Source organism: Mirounga angustirostris, unplaced genomic scaffold (assembly GCF_029215605.1).
Source record: "Mirounga angustirostris isolate CCGP_5_RB_7025 unplaced genomic scaffold, mMirAng1.0.hap1 SCAF_13, whole genome shotgun sequence".
Classification (NCBI taxonomy): domain Eukaryota; kingdom Metazoa; phylum Chordata; class Mammalia; order Carnivora; family Phocidae; genus Mirounga; species Mirounga angustirostris.
Window position 1 is genome coordinate 40019259 of NW_026991721.1, and position 8034 is coordinate 40027292.

Consider the following 8034-nt stretch of genomic DNA (forward strand, 5'->3'; position numbering starts at 1 on the left):
TTTCTGGGGTTTTCAGAGGCCATAAAATCCTTATTAAAATCAGGATAAAAGTCAGTAATAAGGGAAAAAAGTGTATATCACATTTGAAAAGGTTATTTTCTGTTTAGAATTTATAATGGAGGTGATAACGGAGTGTGACATAGTTTAAAGTGGACTGGAATTATAATAGGAGACCTAGGTTTTATTTATTTATTTATTTTATTTTTTAAAAGATTTTATTTATTTATTTGACAGGTAGAGAGACAACGAGAGAGGAAAAACAAGCAGGGGGAAGGTGAGAGGGAGAAGCAGGCTCCCCGCCTAGCAGGGAGCCCGATGCGGGGTGGGATCGATGCGGGGCTCCATCCCACGACCCTGGGATCATGACCTGAGCTGAAGGCAGATGCTTAAAGACTGGGCCACTCAGGCACCCGAGACCTAGGTTTTAGTCCTTGATCTGTGTTAGGGAAGAAGCTCACCAGGTCTCAGTTTTAGTTGGTTTGTTTTTGATGAATGCTATGTTTTTATTTTTATTTATATTTATTTATTTATTTATTTATTTTAAAGATTTTATTTATTTGACAGAGAGAGAGAGGGAACACAAGCAGGGGGAGTGGGAGAGGGAGAAGCAGACCTCCCGCTGAGTGAGGAGCCCGATGTGGGGCTCGATCCCAGGACCCTGGGATCCTGACCTGAGTGAAGGCAGATGCTTAACGACTGAGCCACCCAGGTGCCCCGAATGCTATGTTTTTAAAGTAAATGTTAACACTAAAGCCTACAGCATATTAAGCATGTAATTGAAAGTAAATCATAGTGTGCAGAATTAGAAAACTCACAAGCAAGTTTATCAAATAATCAAAGTGTATTTCAAGGAAAGAAAACATCTAGGTATGTGCATCTGATATAGTTGCCACTAACCACATGTGGCTATTTAAATTTGCATTTAAATTAACAAACATTAAACAAAAATAAAAATTTAGTTTTTTAGTCTTACTTAGCTCTGTTTTAAATTTTCAATAGTCACATGTAGCTAGAGGCCCGACAGAGAACATTTCCATCAAGGCAGAAAATTCTGTTATATAGCACTGACCTAGGTGCTCAAAAGGTCTTGATTTCTGTAGTAGTCACAGAATATAGGTATAACCTATAATTCAGACTTCTTACTAGGTATCATTCTATCATAGGTATGTAGGTTGATATCTGCTTGGGTCAAATGGATTATTTTGGGACTTGGGGCTAATGCTGCTTATCTAGAGAACCTCCAATATTTATTAGTTTTGGGGAAATCCCTTTCTTTCTAATAGGCTAAGGAAGGCTGTGGAGTAATTAGAACTGAGAAATTCACATCAAATTAGACTTCCTTTTGGAAGCATATATGTGATATATGTTCATGTATGTATTTTATTTTATTATTTTTTATTATATTTTTAAGTTTATGCATACTTCTACCTTCTAACAATTATTTAGAGCAATTTCTCCTTGGAAAACTTTTCTCTTATTTTCCCCAAAGTGAGCCATTCAGGTCTATTCAACATATATTTATTAAACACTAATGCCCAGCTAGATATAAAGTCTGGGAAATATTCAGATCTTTGAAGAACATTTCCTTCCATTAAGGAGTTTGTAGTAGGAATGGGGAAAATATATTTTTACACAAAAAGTTAAAAAATGCAAGATAATCTGGGTTAAATGTGTAATAAATGGCATAGCACCATATGTATTATAGAAGGAGACTTCTATGAGCTTGAGTGGTTGAAGAAGAAGGAAAGGGACTTGAACCGAGATTGATACGTTATAAAAAAACTTTCCAGCAGAAAAGAGCCAAAGAAAATATGTAGGAATAAACAATGTATGTTAGATACTGCATTGAGCGTAGGTTAGTCTGCTTACATTCTGTTGGCTAGGATTTAGTTACATGGTCAGTTATATATTCCAAGCAATGAAGGAGACTAGGAAATTTAGTCTAATTGTGCTCAGGAAGGAGAAGATATCTGGTGATCATCTAGCAGCCTTAGCCATACACAGGAAGCCAATAAATCTTGTTTAGCTAATAATACTGAAGGTTAGTATGGGAGAACTATGAGCAATAAGACTGGAAATTTAGCATAGGGTCATATTGTGGGAAATTCTGACTGATAGTCTAAGCATTATGAACTTTGTTTTGTAATCATTTGGATGCTTTTGTACAAAAGAAAGAGAAGGTGAAAATGGGGGCTTACAAGCATTAGTCCAGTATACAAGATGCACTGGAAGAAAAAAGATTTTTAAGGGAAAAGGTAATCCAGGTTTGAGATGACAAGGTCTTGGCATAAGGCAATAGGAGTGGAAATGAAAGCATTGATTTATAACCTACTAGAAAGAAACTATACAATATGATTGATTAGTTTGGGTCCTATGGAAGAGGGAGGAATTAAAATGTGGGGAGAAGGGAGAGAAATTTTCTTTCTGCTCTAAACATTCAAAGGAAAAAAAATAAACATTCAAAGGAGTATACGTATGTGGTATTTGCCTTGTTATTTCTGATTTACCTTAAAAAATTCATTTTCAGTCTTTTAGACTGATTAAGGATCTCCTAGGGCGTATGTTAAAGGGGGAGATCCTGGGCCTTCCAGAGATTCTGATTTAGAGGTGTGTGTTTTTTATAAGCATGCTGAATGATTATGATGCAGGTGGTCTGTAAACTACACTTTGAAAAACATTGCCTTAAATATATTGGCTCATGGTAAGTGATGCTTTACTTTTTTTGTAGTGGATGTTTGGAAATTACTTACTTTTATAGGCTGATAAAAGATACTTAAATCTTTAGGTTCTGAGTAGAATGATCAGAACCATTCTTGACAGTGTGTTTTCCTTATTGTCCCAGTACTTTTGGGACATTCAGCTTTATTTCCACTTCTTTCAGTTCCCTGAAATGCTGGTATCAAGAATCAGAAGTATTTCCCATCCTGTCCTAAATTAGCCCAAGTCATTCTCCAGCCAGAGAAATAGAAATAACAATCTGCTCACTCTATTTTCAAAATTGTACTTTTTTGTGGATGGCACTGATATTAGGGTGGTATCTGAATTTTGTGGGATTGTTGTGATGCACGCACACCTCAGAATATCTCAGTCAGAAAGAAGAGCAGTGTTGATTCTTCCCCTTCCCAACATGTATGATTCCATCTTTATTCTTCAAACGCAGTGTATATGTATAGAAAATGTGTATAAAGATACATAGCCAACTTTTAACAGCAGCACTCAGAAGTAGAATTAGGAGGTGAAGGAAAGAAATGGGGCTTTTACTTTTTATTTTATACTTTATATTTTTCTCTATTTTTAAAAACCATGAATATATATTAATTTTAAGAATGTGGTTTTCCTTTTCATCCTGGATAAATAGATGTAATAGTAATAGTAGCTACCACTTATTAAGTGACTTCTTTCTACTAACCCTTTATTTTATTTAATATTCATAAGAATCCTGAAAGATAAGTATTAACATTCCCATTTTACATAGGAAATAGGGATTCAGAGAGTAAAACATGCCTAAGGGCATATGACTATTAAGTGGCAGAGCAAAGAACTAAATCCAGGTTTCTCTGATCCAAGTCCATGTTTTTTATGTCTACATTACAAAGACCTTGTTCACCCTAATGCCTTTGGATGGCTAGGACCTGTGTGTATGAATGGTAATGGTTTTAGTCCTTCAAGAATCTTTTAGTAATTAAGAAGACCAACTACTAAGAATAAAGTAATCAGTGGAAATAAGAGACAAAGAAAATTCCATGGGGTGTCCTATGACTGGAGTAAGTTAAGTTAGTCTGGTGTTTTGGTTACTAGATATTTATTGTGTGTCACTTTGTATGGGTCTTTTTACTAGGCCCCTGAATGCCTCACTTGTTATGGTCCCAGCAGGAAACAGTTCCATTCAGAGGAAAAGGCTTTAATGAAAGGACTACCTTCAAAGATGTGGGCAGGGTTAAGAAAACCAAAGAGAAATGCTGAGGCACCCAGAGACCAACAGGAGGAAGCCATTACCATCCTCAGGCCTGAGGGGACAAAAAGATGGACAGTGCTCTTGGAGCCCAGAGCCCTGGAGGAGGGCCTACTGGGCAGGAGTCATTGCTCAGCTATGCAACTGCTACTAGAACTGAGACCCTAAAGTAGGATGAGTAGAGAAGAAATACTCTTTCTCTTCTTTCTTCTTGCCACTCTCCTGCAGGTGCTTCCCCTTGGCTAAATATAAATAGAAACCATCTGACAATGAGCCCAGGTGATGCAATATGTGGTTTTAGCCTCTCAGGGCTCTAAATGGAGAATGGGTCTGAGGGTGGGGCAGAGCAAATGGAGAATAACCAGTATATCCGTTCATTGCTTTGCTGTTATTTCAAGATAAAGACAAAATTCTTCACCTGGCCTATAATGCCTTATACTGTTTGACATCTGGTGACTTCTTAAGTGTTTTTTCATTTTCTCCACTCTAATTTTCCTTGTCTATCAGTTCTTGCCATGTACCCATCTTCTACAAATGCCCTTTCACATGCTATATGCTTTTCTTAGATATTTCCTTCTCTTTCCTCCCTTTCACCTAATTAGTGGTTACATGTCTTTCAGATCTTAATTCAAAAGTTGCTTCCTTAGGGAAGTCAGACTTTTCTGACCAGATCAGATTCTTTTTTTGTAAGCTTTTTTTTAGCAGAATATAATTTTTGTTTATATCATGCATTACAGTAGCAATTTTTGTTTACTACATTTATCTAATTATTTGTGTTTACATTTTTCTGATTATTTCAGTAATGGATTTTTTCATGCTAGGCCAAAAGCTCCATGAAGGAACTGAGTCTGAATTTTGCTTACCAGCATAGTGCCAGTGTCCACATAATGTTTGGCACTAAGTAGGTACTTAATAATATTTTCCAGAAGAACAAATGAAAATAAAAGATGAATAGAAGCCTCTAAAGGATTCACATTCTATTTGACAAAGATAATACATGCATAAATAAAACAATATAACAGCAAATACAGAGCAGCAATTATAGCAGTTAAGGCAAGATCTCAAAGATTCCACAAATGTTCTACACTGGAGGTATTTGTATGTGTCTTATTGTCATGTCCCTTGCTTGGAGTCTGACACAAATGTCTCATACAAAAATGTACTTAACACAGCACCTAGTATGGTGTGACTTGTACATAGTGTTCACTCATTAACTAACTAGTGAATGTAGACAAATTATGAATGATGTAGTAGGCTTGAGAATTAGTGTGCATAAGAATCATCTAAGCAGAATCATTTATTTAAAATATAGATTCCATTCACTTACTGATGGGCCGTTGGGTTGCTTCTATATCTTGGCTATTGTAAATAATGCTATGATAAACATAGGGGTACATATAGCTTTTCAAATTTGTGTTTTCGTTTTCTTGGGTAAATACGCAGTAGTGGAATTACTAGATCATATGGTAATTATATTTTTAATTTTTTTAAAAAGATTTTATTTATTTGACAGAGAGAGACACAGCAAGAGAGGAAATACAAGCAGGGGGAGTGGGAGAGGGAGAAGCAGCCTTCCCGCTGAGCAGGGAGCCGGATGCGGGGCTCGATCCCAGGACTCTGGGATCACGACCCGAGCTGAAGGCAGACACCCAATGACTGAACCACCCAGGTGCCCCATATTTTTAATTTTTTGAGGAACCTCCATACTGCTTTCCATAGTAGCTGTACCAATTTGCATTCTATACCTGAAACTAATACAACCCTGCATGTTAATTATACTTCAATTTAAAAAAAGGAAAAAAGAAAAGAAAACAAGAGAAAAGAAAACAAGAGAAAATATAGACTCTACTCCATAGATACTGGTTTCAGTAAACTTGAGTAAAGTCTGAATATCCTCATTCTAAATAAGTACCCAAAATCATTCTGATGCAGGTGGTTTGAGGACTACATTTTGAGACATATTGGACCATAAGCTCCTTGGTGGCAGCATGATATTCTGGTTAAACATGGGCTTGGGAGTCAGAGATTCCTGGGTTTGAATCCTGGCTCATACTAACCAGCTATTATTTAAACCTTCTGGGTCTCAGTTTTTGGCTATAAAATTGCTATAATAGCATCTACTTCCTGACTATTGTGGAGATTGAAATAAATGAGAAAATATATGTAAAACATTTACCACAGTGCCTGTCATGTAAATGTTCAATGAGTGGTAGAATTGGTTTTAATAGTCAACATTTAGCCTGCTGCCTAGAACATAATTGATGTTCAGTGAATATTTGACATGTGAATGGAGTATAGTTATAAGAGTATCACATTTATAGCTAGAAGGTCATTTGAAATCAACTAGTCCAATATCCTCATTTTACATATTGGGAAATCCAAGCTTAAACAGGTTAGATGACTCATCCAAGGTTACATATCTAATGATCTAATTAGTGGAGAACTGAGACCAGAAGTAAAGGGTGAAAGGAAAGATCTGGTCATTACTATTTGTCTAGTATTTGTGGTTGGAGTTACATTTAGATTGTAAATAGGTACATTGACATATATTTCTGTCCATAATCAATGATGCCTTCTAAAATGTTTTCTTTCTTTTTTTTAAGTAGGCTCCATGCTCAACATGGAACCCAACACGGGGCTCAAACTCACGACCCTGAGGTCAAGACCTGAGCTGAGATCAAGAGTTGGATGCTGACCAACTGAGCCACTCGGGGCCCCCCGAAAATGTTTCTTTCTTAAACATTAAAAGAGCAAACAGAAAACTAGTAAGTAAAACTAAATGACTGTATAGCTGTTGTTGGATTCTATTTTCTTTCTAATATTACCTCAGAGACCACAGTGTTTCCCAAATAGAATATAGACATCACTTGTGTGCTTAGAGCAGTAGAACCATAAGCTACTTGAAGAACTAAGTTTATCTCTTGCCTTTGGGCAATAATGGTGGCCTAATATTTCCTGTCTCTTTCTGAAGCTCTTATAATAGTTAAATGTTAAATTGCCATGAAATATTTGCAGCAGATATGATAAATGAAGGATTGGGATCCTTATTTTGAAAATAATACTAATGGGAAAACTGGGCAAAGAAGAATTAGAAGAATTACACACACAACTAATATTATATATGGTGAATGAAAATGAAAAACTGGTCATTCTCACCAGCAATTAAATTATTGCAAAGATAAACAATAATGAAATACTATTTGTTGAGTCTCAGTTTTTTAGTAGCAGTAATGCTGTCCAGGGTATAGTAAGATGGAGATACTCCTGAACTATTAGTGGGAACCAGAATTGGTACAACCTTTATGGAAAAAGGTTACTTTATTATTATTATTTATACAATTTGACCTAGTATGATCTCACTTCAAGGAATAGAGCTTAAAATGTTAGCCAGAGATAACATCAAAGATTTGTGTATAATAATACTCATCATAGCATTAATTATTATAGGAAAAGTGGGAAACATTCTAAATGCTCAACCGTAAGGGAATAGTTACTAGAATGAACCATATGAAAATGCTAATATTTGACTGTTATCGAAATACAAAAACATCAATTTTACGAGATTCAACCTAATACCTAACAGTATTGTTTATTTTATGTAGCTATAAAATAGAGTTTATAAAGAATCTGTAAAGAATAGAAAATGCTCACTGTATCAAGTAGACTGTAAAAGTAGGATACAAAGCTTTATAAAGAGGATAATATTAATTTTGAAAAGAAGAAAGAATGTAAGTATGTTATAAGTATGTATATATGTAATAATATGGAGAAAATATTATTTACTAAATGCCTTTTGGGGAGAATCTTGTACTTATTTGGAGAGAATGCCTTAATAAACTATTTGGAGTGAGGTTTAAGACTCCAAGCTGGATATTCAATTTCAAAAGTTGGTAAACTGCCCTCTGTTTTATTGATCTCCATGATGAGTTTATATATGTAGGTTCGAAAGTAAATGCTAGAAAAGAGCTCTACAGGGAGGGAAGAGTGGTAACAGAGCCAGGAGAGAGGAGCTACCTAGGATGTCGGGGCAGGCTGCATTGAGGAGGAGTTTGGGAGAATAAAAATATCTAAGGCAGATTCTA

At 35.7% G+C, this 8034-nt stretch overlaps 1 long non-coding RNA gene across 1 annotated transcript in view; it reads left to right on the top strand.

The window, feature by feature from the left end:
* Nucleotides 1-7043, top strand: part of LOC129046353 (uncharacterized) — a 34382-nt gene extending 27339 nt beyond the window's left edge. The window contains exon 3 of the long non-coding RNA XR_008507490.2: nt 6556-7043. This is a non-coding gene — a long non-coding RNA (uncharacterized LOC129046353). The remainder of the gene's footprint in view (nt 1-6555) is intronic.
* The last annotated feature ends 991 nt before the right edge of the window (nt 7044-8034 follow it).